Source organism: Halichoerus grypus, chromosome 1, assembly GCF_964656455.1.
Source record: "Halichoerus grypus chromosome 1, mHalGry1.hap1.1, whole genome shotgun sequence".
Lineage (NCBI taxonomy): Eukaryota > Metazoa > Chordata > Mammalia > Carnivora > Phocidae > Halichoerus > Halichoerus grypus.
Genome location: NC_135712.1, coordinates 188,060,108 through 188,074,164, shown reverse-complemented (window position 1 = coordinate 188,074,164; position 14,057 = coordinate 188,060,108).

Sequence of the window (14,057 nt, the reverse complement as noted above, 5' to 3'; positions counted from 1 at the left end):
TATGATAGCTATTGGCATCTGAACAAACTCTCCACTGGGGCGTAGCTATCTCTTGCTTGGAAGGATGTAGTAGGACAGTGTGAACTGACTCAGGCCAGTTTGGTTATGTACAAACTACTAGGTTCTCTTGTAGACTTAAGTTCCCAGAAGGCACATAGTTGTTTAGCAAGCAATTGTTCAAGACATGGCTAGAGATAGGTCAGCCCAAACTACCTCCCCCAAACCTTGCTGTAATAAAAGTGAATCTAGTACCAAATTCTGGCACACAAACTTTTATTAGCTAAAGACTTAGCAGCAAGCAAGCACAAGAACACTCCAATAACTTCCAAGCTCAATGACATCCCACCTCTCTGCTTTATGTGTTGCGACTATTCTTTGCATGACAAATTCTCTTAAAACAGACACAACATTATGGAGGCAGGATTCAGTTAGCCTCCTAGCCAGCATAAGGCAACCAAAAATAATCTAATTTATTGGATGGAGGTAGGACCATGTTAGAATCAAGCCACCATTCCAAAAGTTGGAGGGTAAAGGGCTCACTGGAGTTTTATGTCCTGTTCATGTAAGATTGGGAAGTAAATGTCTTTAATTTTTTTAAGTCAATCTACATATCTTGGACACCAGTCATTTTACCAATGAAAACCCCTGCTAATATTTAATATGCTATTAACAAGATCTTTGGTATTGGTCAAGGATAAATATAGTTGAAGCATTTGTGGTTAAATTCATCTGGAGTGTGGTCTTATGAATAAATGCAAACTAGCCCTTTCTGGAGCATATCCCCAATCAGAGAGTGTGCCCCTGGGGTGTAGCTTAAAACTAATCAACCAGATATTTAGTTCATGTTATCTCTGCTGGCATAATTTAAAATCAATCGTGAACATCAAAACACAAGAGGTCGCTCATGTGAGTTTAAAGTATAAAAATTAGGGTATTTAAGCCAGCCCTTGAAACCTGGGGTGGAGGTGAATACCAGGCACAGGAAACACCTCTCTGTGTATCTCTGGTCATAGTAACTTATGTGGCAGTGTAATTAAAAGGAGAATTTGATTCACTAGGAAGATATGTCTCCTGGTAGAGCACCTGTGTTTAGTGGGAAGAGCTGAGAGGTGAGCCTCAAATTTGTCAGGGAGACCCTACCCGGTATGCCTCTCCCCACCTCCATCTCATTACAAACATCTAACAAGTTCTAACTAAATGTTACAAGTTGTAACCCACAACGCTAAGATTGGGCATAAACAGCAGTAGATCCTTTATTCTTTTTTTATTGTCTTTAAGAAGGACATAAAAGAGGCAACACCTGTTCTTGGCCCTTCATGCAGCTGCTCCTTCTCACCCCCATCTGTACCTCACTTCCCCAGTACAGATGTGGAGTCGACACAGATGGGGAGTTGAAAGAGGTAGCTCTGGACGACCCGTATTCCTCTCTCTCCTCCTCCCCATTGTCACTGCTCTCAGAGAGGGATACACTTTTTCTGGCCATGGGATTTTGTGCAGCATCTCACCGTGCCCCTGTAATTCCTCCACCAAGCCAAGAGGCAACATTTTAAGGGACAAATACTTGCATATGGCCTTTTATTATTCCTTCAGTATTTACATAATGTCTTTTAAGTGTTTTTAAAATGTGTTTTAGGTCAGTGTTAATGGATAAAAAGTGTTGAATGATAAGGTTCTGAGTGTGTATCTAGATTTTTTTATAATAATCCTTATGGAAATAATTTCCCCTTATTGGTCTTTGTGCTGTAAGTTGCATTTTTCCTGAGAGGTAGCCTTGAATGTGACAAGGACTGACTGTGTTTGCAGGCATGTTTATGTCCCCTGTTAGAGCACACCAAGCATAGGATCTACACCTCTCTCATTGTTGTATGTCCAGCATCTAGCTCAGTGGAACGGAATGTAATAGGCCTTCAATCTGAGTTTCGTGAGTAGGCGGATGGGTACTTCCTCGATCTGTGAACAATTAGCCGTTATTTGTGCTTAGTTTGACTGTAATCCTGGCAGCGTATAGACTTAAATTTGTTCTGAAATTATTTTTACTGCTCAATGTGTTTAACTGTATCCTAAGTGCACATAGAAGAAGTTTAGAATGTAGTTCATTTTATTTTTTCCCTACTATTTCTACATTTTTACAGAAGGATGGTAGGCATTGCACCAAACCTACAGAATTTTTGCATAAAATTAAGTCAGTAGTTGCCATTTTTTAAAAGACTCCAAATTGTGGGGATGATTGGCAGCTAAGCAATTGTATAACTAGAATAAACCCTGGAGATAATTTAATAGTACTGGGGTACATTTCTTGTGTGCTTACTATGTGAAAAGCTTTGTGCTAAGTACCTTACAAACATGTTCTCATTCACCCTTTTTTCTTTTTGCCTCAGACTCTAGTACGGCTTGGCACCGCACCGTTACGGATCCTGTCTTCATTGAGAATGTTGATATTTTGTTCAGCGTGAATTTTTTTGCATTAATTTTGACTTTTTAAAAATATGGTATTAAAATATTATTTATCTTGATTGCTGAGTTTTTTGGCATCCCCTTAAATTTTGTACCCTATTCCAACAGCTTTAAAAGATTAGGACTCTTCTTTTTCTCCATTTAGAGATGAGGACACTGGAAGTCAGAGTAATTGCATTTGTCCAAGGCTTATAAGTGCCAGTAATAGTAGAACCAAAACTGAAATCCGGATGACTTGACAGATCAGCCCTCAGCTTAGGCACATAATCTCACAGATGGGGAAAATGAGAAGCAGAGTGGTATGAGGATGGTTGGAGTCGCTCAAAAGCTCTGCAGCAGAACCAAACTAGATCCCGGGATTCCCCACCTGTCACTAAAATAGCACTGTGCGCTTTTCATCGTAGATGCATCATACTCAAGGCTGCATGAGGGTGCAGAATTCATTTGTTCAGTACGTGTTTATTAAGCACCTCCTAGGTGCTGCCCACTATGTACATGGTATAATGATGGCTGACCTCCCTGGCATGGAAGCTGGGAAAAGTAGTCTTAGAAGCCACTCACTCATTCATTCATTCATTCATTCACTCTGCTAGGCTCTGGGATACACAGAAGAATAAAATTCCAAGAGGTCCACTGAAAAGAGAGGCACAGAGATATGCAACTAAAAAATTGGAATAAAATATAATATACTCAAAAGTTACAGAGCGTCCGTTCCAGATTCTGAATGCTGGGTAGCTTTGTTTTAGGGAACACCTTCAAAATTTTAAATGTTATGTTATATGCTGGCAGAAGAGGATTCAGAGAAATATAAAATAGGCTTCCTGCCTTTCAGAAGTTCATAGTCAACTTGAAGAAATGGACCACATGCACAGAACATGTCCAGGATTTACCTACCTCCTTAATTTGATAGTTGACCCTTTTAAGGATTCTCATAGCTTATAGCACTTCTCTGTCATGGAATCATTCATTCATTCCTTCAATAATTAAGAATGTATTGCACCTACTGTGTGCCAGGCATTCTTCTGGGTGTTGGAGATGTAAGTGTACATAAAATGAGCAGGGCCTCTGTTCTCATGAAGCTGTATAAAGAAACTAACTTTGCACAGCAATGAACACCTACAGCAGGGTGATGGGACAGTTTGGTAAAGGAAGGCTTCTCCGAGGCCTTGACATATGAGCTGAGACCCAAATGATGAGAAGAATCCATCAAGCAATGATATGGAACAAGACCATAGGGAAGCAGCAAATGTAAAGACTGTAAGTGCAATGACCAGCTCAGCTGTGCTGTTAAGAGCAGGGAGAATAGTTTGAGATAAGGTAAGAGACATGCGAAAGGCCAGACCTTTGTGTTGCCTCACAGGACAGGGTAAAAATTTAAGATTTTTAAACAAAATGTATCCATCTTGGGGGCGCCTGGGTGGCTCAGTCGGTTAAGCATCTGCCTTCGGCTCAGGTCAAAATCCCACAGTCCTGGGATTGAGTCCCACATCGGGCTCTCTGCTTAGTGGGAAGTCTGCTTCTCCCTCTCCTTCTGTCCGCCCCCCCACCGCCCCCGCCGTTTGTGCTCTCTTTCGTTCTCTGTCTCTCAAATAAATAAATAAAATCTCTTAAAAATTATCTATCTTGTAATTATTTAACATCTACCTTCCAAACTAGAAAATAAGATTCGTGAGGACAGGGCTTTTTCCTTTTGTTCTCCATAGCATTGCCAATGCACAGCATAATACATGGTGTAGAGTCGGTGTTCGATGAGCATTTTTGGAGTGATGAAGAATAAACAGAAATAAGCCTCTTAGGAACTGTGTCATTCTGATGGAATTTTGGATACATGTTATCTGTCTTAAAAGTTCATTTTGACATATTTATTTTTACCTTCTTTTTCTTCTCCTCAACTTTAATGATCCATCTGTGTCTCTATGGGCAAAAGCTGTAAGAGATAGAGGGTGTTAGGATAAAGGGTCCTTGCTGAAAAGTTTGTCTTAGAAATTGACTTCAGTAAGGAAATGGATGGTCCTCTCCCAATCTCAGGATTTAAGAGTCTAATAAATATTTGGTCCTTGGGTTAATGGAATCTAGTGTAATAACGCCCCAGCTATGGGGAGTCAGGTAGATCTAGATATATATCCTGGCTCCACCACTTGGGCAAGTTACATGACCCCTCTAACCCACAGTTTTTTCATATAAAAAGTGAGGTTAACAGCAACCAGCGTATAGAACTGTTGCCTTGATCAAATCCAATAACATACACCATGGTGATCATAGATAGAGATGGGCCACCCACAGCCCCCTCAGGGAGGAATGTACCGTCGGATACCCCCCAGCAGACATTCCAGCTGGCACTTCTCCCTCAGCTGCAGAGAACGCCTCATTCAAGGTCATGCCCTTCCCGGGGTAGCCCACACCTCGTGAGTGAGTGAGGTGTAAGTATGCAGCTTGGCTATTTCAGCCTAATGCAGGATTCCAGGATGGCTAATACTCACCTCAGAATTCCCCACCATGTTGGCTGAGAATTTGGGGGCCTTCTTCCTCTGCCCTGTCCTGCTTTCTCCTCCTTCCTTTCACACTGTTGATCCCTAATAAACATCCTGCACCCCAAAATCCAGCTTAGCATCTGGTTTCTGGAGAACCCAACCTGAGACATATGCCAACTGCTTCTTCTTATTATTATTATCATTACTATTAATGGCCCTAATGAAGACAAAAGTAAAACTGCTTGCTTGTTCACAATATGATATTCTACAATGGTACTGAGACTAAAATTTTTCAGTGTCATTGCTGGGACTTTTGAGCCTAATACTCTCTCTGTTGGTCTGTCTGTCTCTCTCTCCCTCATGAATGTGGATTCATTCATTTTTCCTAAACCATGAGTGACTACGGTGGACCAGGCTAAATGCTGGGAATGAGAATAATATAACCAGCATCGCACAAACATTTTAATTGGCCTCAGCCAGACACAAAGATAGGGGTGGGACTTACTGCCCTCAGGAAGTGATTTTGCAAATGTATAGCTGTCTGTCCCTTGAAGCAGGGGCTGCAGTAAGGAATGGGAAGGAGGAGACAATTCAGGGGATCCACAGAGCACGGCAACAGCTAATTACTCTGTTGGGAGAAAGGGGAAAGTTACAGGTGGCCAAGGTCAGTATGTCTACTACCACGTCCATCTGTTTTCTCTCGGGCTTATCCACAGGTGACGGGGAAACGTGGGACTCCCTATGTGCATGGAGATTCTATGGAGGTCTATGTGACCAAAGCTAAGGAAGAGGAACATGCAAATAGTCCAGAACATACGAACACAATCAGGAAACAGAAACACTTCCAAGGTCCTTTTATTCAATCATTTCCTGAGCTGGCTGGATGCAAAGCCCAGCGATGATGCTGGGAGTAAGAGACATAGAAATAAGTAGGATGGTCTCTAGCCTCAAGAAACGAAACGCCTTTGAGTAGAGACTAAGCCCTACACAGGCCAACTGTATAGAAAGTAGAGGGTTCTTATGAGTGTTTCGGTGAGAACACCACATATGCATGAATATAAAGTGATTTTTATTTTCTCATTTATCCACCAGAAGGACGAGATTTGCCTTATATCTGAGTCCTTACCATGTCTCATTACAGGACATGAGCTCAAATATCTTAATTTGCAGAACGAATTATTGAACCAAAACTGACTGCAACAATACTGGTTTGGGATAATTATGGAGGTCACCTGAGGTTGTTTTTGCTTTTTGTTTTTGTTTTTTGGTTTTTTGGTTTTGTTTTTTGGTTTTTTTTTTTTGAGAATGAGAGAGAAAGAGAGAGAGAGTGCAAGCGGCAGGGGGGTGGGGGGGAGCAGGGGGGTGGAGAGGCAAAGGGAAAGAGAGAAAGACTCCCCACTGAGCATGAGCCCAAAGCGGGACTAGATCTCATGACCCCGAGACCATGACCTGAGCCGAAATCAAGAGTCAGACACCCAACTGACTAAGCCACCCAACCGCCCAATGTTGCTTTTAAAAATAGATAAAAAGAGATTTAAGATAGATGCAGAAAGTCTTCCTCAGTGTATGACCTCACATATCCACGAGTCATATTATTTGTAAACAAACCTTTGAAAGACCATTTTTTTAGAAAGCAATTCAGGACTTCTGTGTCAGCAGGGCAGACACTAGATAAACAACACCACTGAATGAAACAAGTAAAAAGCTGGATTAAAAACATAAAAACGTCTGTTTAAGTGCTTTGCTGGGCTAGGCTGGAAAGAAGGATTCTCCGGAGGCCGGGAACAGAAAAGCATGGTTCCTGGGAGACATTCTTCTGAGACTCAAGACCTTGAACTTGACACTGACCGCTGCTCAGAGTGGATGTCTGAGGGGTAGGGCTGGGGATGCAGAGGGGCGCTAATTTGGTGTTCTCACATAAAGTAGAAACCCAAACAGGTTGTACCCTCAGTGCAAGGAGCAAGGAGAAATAAACCTCGCATACTGAAAGCAACCAGAATAAAACAGGTCTGGATGAAAGCAGGGGAAAAAAAAAAAAACCTCCCCTGAGAATCTGTAACTACAAGCCAGCCTTCGCCTGGGTTTGCAACCCAAATTCTACTGTGTGATCACAAAACACTTCCAGAATAAAATTTAATATAAAGGAGGGGGCGCCAGGGTGGCTCAGTTGGTTGTGTCCGATTCTTGATTTCTGTGCCGGTCATGATTTCAGGGTCGTGGGATCGAGCCCCGCTTTGGGCTCCACATTCAGCGTGGAGTCTGCTTGAGATTCTCTCTCTTCTTCTCCCTTTGCCCCTCCCCCTGCTCACTCTCTCTCTCTTAAATGGAAAAATAAATAAAATCCTTTAAAAACTAAAAATAAATAAAATTTAATATAAAGGAAGGACAGGATAATTTGAAGGCTGTGTCTTTTCATCCATAAAACTATACAGGTACACTTAATTATCATATTTTAAAAAACAGAAAATACAAAAAAATTTTAAAAGAACAATTTTCAACAAACTCTATGTATTCTAGAGAATGAATAAGAAATCAAAGAGAGTTTTAAGGAGAGCAACCAAAGCTAGCTCTGAGAACAAAAGACTTGCAAGAAGCATACTACAAAGAATGACTTGTTCTAACTATTTGCTTAACTTTTCTCTAACCTTTTCTTCTTCCTTTTTTTTTTTTTTTCCTTTCTGTGAGAAAAATGAGATACTAAGCTACTAAGCTTTGGGAGACATTTTGGACAGAATAAAGTGATATGAGCTCCTTGTTAATTTGCTCAAGAAATGACAGCCAGCAGCTTTCTTTAATTATATCAATATTGAAGCTTACCAGGAATGATATTAGACTTGCCCTGGATGCCATTGGGAGGAGGAAAAGTGTTAGATATTGGTTAAGTATTCAGGTCACCAGGGAAAAGCAGTATAAAGAGAATAATTATCTGACATACCAATGTTTTCCTCTGGTTATCAACTTCACTCTTCTTGATGTTCAAATTTGCTTTATGATCAAAGGGAAACAAGGCTGTAAAGCACATGACTTAAATAGTCAGCTTCTAAATTTCATCCAAATTGATTATTTCCTCTATTATATTATTTTTCCACCTCTCAACACTCCTTTTTGCAGACATCCCTACTATATGTAACTTCAAGTAATTCAAGCATCATCATAAATTTAGCTGTTGATAGACAATGAGATGAAGCTAATGCTCACCAATGCCTAAATAATTAGTAGTAGCTCTGTAATGGGAACAGGGCTTGGTAGTCAGGCTGGAACTATTTTAAATCCCAAATCAAGATGTCTCAACATGATTCCCTTATACTATGAAAATAGATCTGCATAGTATTTCATTAAACATAAAGGTACTTCCTTAATAAATCAGAACTGATCTCATGTTTCTGATGGATATCTTCAATAGGAAAAGCTAGAGCCCACCCTCTTCATATATTTCTGAGGCAGTCCATAATAAATAGGTGGATGATTGTTCTCTCACTAAAGTCAGACATTTAGCTATACTCACCAAAAACTGGCAAAAAGATTATATTACATTGCGATCTAGGGAGGAACACAAGAGTGGGCCGTGAAATAAAAAGGTACATTTTGGAGAGAACCTTTGTTGGTTGTCACCCGTGCGTACCCTCTAAGCCTTTTTCCTTTTTAACAGGACCTCAAACTTCTCAGGCATGAGGTTTGGCTGGGATTAAATTCTCCCAAGAGTCCAAGGTTAGGCTCTGACTGGTTTATGTCAACCAGTATTTCCTTCCAGCCAGAGTGAATGGCTATTTGGAGGAATTCTGAGAATGAAGAATCCTCTCTTTTCTGTGGGAACTACCAAAAGAATTCTTTCTCCTATCCGCTAAAACAGAAAAGTGTCACCCCTATTCCTGATGCCAGCCTTTGGTGTCCATAAAAGATGCCAATCTTTAAATGAAACTGATGATAGGGAAGACAGTATGGAGAAACAAAAAGAAACAGGGCTCCTAGTGACGTGGTTGAGCCCCTAGATCAAGCTATACCTGAAACCTGCAATCCCACCACACTTTTCAGTTAAATAAGCTAGTAAATCCCCCTTATTATTTAAACTACTCTAAATAGGTTATCTGTTACTTATAACCAAATGTTTATAAATAGAAGATACTTGCAACCTAGTAAATTATGAATGGAGGCTGGAATAAGATTAGAAGATAAACATCCTTTGAAAACCAGACTTGAATAAAATTATCCAGATGTCAGAGAGTCACAGCTTAGACAGGGTAGGGCATCTTACTCGACAAGAAAATGTAGCCTGGTGTTTAGTAAAGTTGAATCCATTACAATGAAAAGATTTTAACATTAACATGTAGAGAAGTCTATTATTGCTGATAGAGTGGCAGATTTTGTTAAAACACTTCAGTTCATCGTGGAAAAAAGTGCTGAGGCTAATATCTCCGTCCATCCCTATGCATAGACTGTGGGGGAAAAAAGCCAGTGCATAATTTCCTTCATCATCTCCATGGCAATTTGCAAAGTCTCCATCATGAAATGTTTAATCTAAGAACACTATTTTGCTTTGCTTTGTTTTGTGTTTTAGTAGAAAGATGAGAATTCAGAGATATTCTTTGGACATCCCAGATAAAACAAAGACTGGGTTTTTTTTTTTGTTTCATTTTTGTTGTTTGGCTTTCTGGTTTTGTTCCTGTTTTTTTTCTTTCTTTCATTTTTCCCTTTTCCTATTAAACACCACTAAGAAGTAGCACATTTAGAGGTTTCCTTGGTGTATTGTATGCTCCTCAGTTTGTCTGGCCAGTGACCACCACCTGTCCCCCTTCCTCCTATCCACGTGGTTACAACACTGGGTTCCTGGCAGCCATGATTAGTTAATAAGTCCCTGCCGCTGGATTCAGTTCATAGATCAGGGATGGATGCCTCTTCCACAAAGCCAAGCAATTTCTTCTCTAAAAATGTCGATTTGGAACCAAGAGAGTGTCAAGTTAATTTGTTCCCTGAAGCTGGGATTGAGTGGCCATTCTTAACCATGGAGACTGGAAAGTTAAGAAATTGAGTCTGCAGTGACATATTATAATAATAAGGAGAATTCAAAAACTAACAGTGACTGAGTGCTTACTAAGTCCCAGGCACTGTGATCTGCCCTTCACACTCGTTACCGCTTCGTGCTCAGAACCATCTATGAGGAAGCTGTTGTTCTGATAGTGATTTTACAGATGAGCACAATGAGTGGTTAAGTAAATTGTTCAAGAACAGAGGGCTCACATCACAGCAAAGATTCCGACAATCTGTCTGACAATCTGTCTTCAGAGCATTTGCTCCAAACCTCCAAAACCCATCCCCGCTGCCGTTCAGTGCCTAAGGTCCTCCCTCTTGGAAACCTGCAAAACCACCCGGTATTTCTGTTACAGAGTTTCCCTTTTTTCTTAGTTTAAGTTGGTTTCTGTTTCTTACAACCTAAAATGTCTTAAGGAGCACATTACTGACAATCAGGAATCAACCTTTATAGCTCCCAGGAACTCAATAAGCGGTGAGTAAATGGATAAATAAGCAAACGAGTGCCTCATTACCACAAAGCTGCCTCTGCGGGGGGCTATTGGGCACCTTAATTCAGGGATAACTTCAGACTCAGATTCTCTGCACAACGCCTCTCATTTGTGCCCTGTACGCAGCAGATGCTCCATCCGTGGGCATTTTGGTAGTAGGTGGATAATTTCCTGGAAACGAAGCAAGTTCTGCATGTTCTTGAGAGGTACCACAGACAATCCCCTCCTCTGCAGTCTTGGCATTTTGAAGGCCAGATGTAGGACTCGATCAGTAGTTAGAATCTAGGGGGGAAATGATGCATTGAGGTTGAATTTTTTTTTTTTTTAAGATTTTATTTATTTGAGAGAGAGAGCACATGAGAGGGGGGAGGGTCAGAGGGAGAAGCAGACTCCCTGCTGAGCAGGGAGCCTGATGCGGAACTCGATCCTGGGACTCCAGGATCATGACCTGAGCCGAAGGCAATCGCTTAACCAACTGAGCCACCCAGGCGCCCCTTGAGGTTGAATTTTTGGAAAAATAAACTGTTTTATCACTTATGGCAAGATTAACTCAAGGCTGAGAATAGAGTTTTGGAGTCAAGCAAATCTGATTTTGATACCCCCACCCCCACCCCACCCTCCGTTGACTCTACCTCTAGCAGCTTTCACACTGGGAAACTTTCTTAATGTTTTTAAGTTTAATAAATTTTTAAAATATTACTTTGGGGATTGAAAAAGTACCCCAATAAAAGTACAGAGAAAGAAAGAACAACCATATTTTCCTCAGAATCAATTGCCATGACAGCTTGGCTTATTTGCCTCCACCTTCTGTGTTTGCTTATTGGCTAATTGATTGGTTTAAGGAAAAAAAAATCACACAATGATGTTCCTAAAATTATATGCATTCAATATAAAGGATCCGAACAATGCAGAAAAATAAGAGGGAAGCTTGTTTTACTTATGCCAAATTCTATCATCCAGAAATTCCTATTACATATATCAGGTGAATATTATCACAGAATTTTTTCTAGTATGTGCAGAGAGAAGGTTATCTACTTAGGTAAGCGAATTGTTAGATAAATAGGTTAGATAGATGGATAGAAAAGCTTTAGTAAAATCAGATATTTTAAAAATCAGATGGTTTTTTTAAAAATCAGATGGCTTTTAAATAAAATATTAAATTTAATTTTATTTGACTTTAATAGAAAAAAAAAAACCCAAAGGGCATTATTCTTGAAATTCTTAAGGTCTAATTTTCTTAGATTAAGACCCCCGAGTTTCAGCTGATGCATATACAAGTATCCCCAGCCCTCTTACATCCACGTATCCTGAATTTCAGAAGATCATCCCATGCTTGTTTGTTTGTCTTAATTGGGGTAAAATATAGATATCGCAAAATTCACCATTTTAACCATCTTAAAGTCCACAATTCAGTAGTATCTGGCACATTCACAATGTTGTACAGACACCATCTCTATCTAGTTCCAGAACATTCTTATCCCTCCCCTCAAATGGAAATTAAGCATGCATTCTCTCCTCCCTCCTTCCTCCAGTCCCTGACAACCATTAATCTGCTTTCTGTCTCTATGAATTTGTCTATTATAGACATTTCATAGAAATCAAATCCTAGAATATGTGGCCTTTTGTGTCTGGCTTCTTTCATTTAGCATAGTGTGTTTGAGGTTCATCTGTGTTGTAGCATATATCAGCCCTTCCCTCCTTTTGGTGGCTGAATACTATTCCCCTGCATGGCTATCCCACAGTTTGTTCATCCATTTATCAGTGGAGGGGCATTTGGGCTGTTTCCACATTTTGGCTATTGAGAGGAATGTTGATATGAATGTTCATGTACAAACTGTTGTGGGGAGACCTGTTTTCAATTCTTTGGGGTATATACATAAGAGCAGAATTGCTGGATCACATGGTAATTCTGCATTTAACTTTTGGAGAAACCACTAAACTGTCTTCCCTATCAGCTGCACCATTTTACATCCCCTGTTTTAATTTTCATCACTCACTCCACATCTTCAAAGGCTTCCTTCTGAAAGGGGTTAAAAAACCCTAAAGCCAGTTCTAGTACTTTTCCAACCATATTCTGCCAGTTGCTCTCTATTGTACTTGAATGGTGCAGTCAGTCATACAGGCAATTCTCACGTGAATGCATAACCTAGAACCACTACCAATCAACCAAACAGGAAACAGAAATTAAACCTTTTGTCCTCCTTGCATTAAACCTCCTCTTATCTCTTGTTGGCTTAGGCTATCTTCCTAACTTGGAAAACCCTACTGGTTTCCCTAGTCTCTGATAGCTACTTGTTTTTGGTTTTGTTTTTCTAAGATTTTGTTTATTTATTCATTGAGAGAGAGAGAGAGAGAGCACAAGCAGGGGGAGCAGCAAAGGGAGAGGGAGAAGCAGGGAGCCAGATGCAGGGCTGGATCCCAGGACCCTGGAATCATGACCTGAGCTGAAGGCAGACGCTTAACCAACTGAGCCACCCAGGCGCCCCAGCTACTTGTTTTTAAGACCCAGATCAGACCCATCCTCCATGATTATTCCAGTTCCTGTGAACTCCCAGAGCCAACTTATTGTATGTGCCCCATAGTTTGTGCTTATCTTGTATCACTTACTTTTATGGTTTTTGTTTATATGCATAGATATTCTCTCCAGGATAAATGGTGAAAAGCACACACACTTGAATGGACAGAAAGTGGGCCATAGAAGTCAGAGCAGGCTTGAGTTCACACTGTATTTAGCTGTGAACTTCTAGGACTACCTCCATTTCCTCTCTTATGGACTGGGGTGAGCGGGGGGGGGTGCGGCAGGGGGGACACAGATATCATAGGCTGGTTGTGATGATTAGAGATAATGCCTATAAAGCATATAGGAGATCACTGGTAAATTGTAAAGATACAGTCTACATCATCATGGATATCTTGTATCTCCCTGTGTCACTGACAAGCAATGCAAATAGTAGGCGCTCAGAAAATGTTAGCAGATTGCTGTTTTCATTCCGTCAGCTTTGGGTGAAGTGTGAGAACCAGGCAGAACCTCTTCCTTTTTTGTTATTTGTTAGTATTTTGTGCGTATTCATCTTCCTATCTATTTACACTCACCTCTTTCCAAAAAGTTGATGGGACATATTCTCTTGTCTAGATAGGTTCTTCCCCAAAAATCCCCTCAAAGTAGTCATGGACACAGGAAAGTGCCAGAAAGTCTACTTTACAATCCTATCCCTTAATAGATAATAACTCAGTTGGACAAATATTAGCTCACATTTACTAAGCGATCACTGTGCACCAGGCTCTGACCCTGCATTTGGCATTGTTCCCCCCGAACCCTCACCGTAACCCTATGATTTGAGAGGCACAATTATCATTCCTTTCAGGTGAGGAAACTGAGGCACAGGCCAGACACACGGCATCTCAGTGAGTGGCAGACATGGAATTTGAACATGCCATCCGACTGATGCCAAGTCCATGCTCTAAACTCATACACTATATACTCTCCCTCCAGCCTGTGACTGACCTTCCAGAAGGAGCAAGTTTTAAATCACATGGAATTTCACTTTATCAAGCACCTACAAAAGTGAGTAAAAGGGCCTCCGAGAAACTGGTTTGAATCTATTAACAAGGAAGA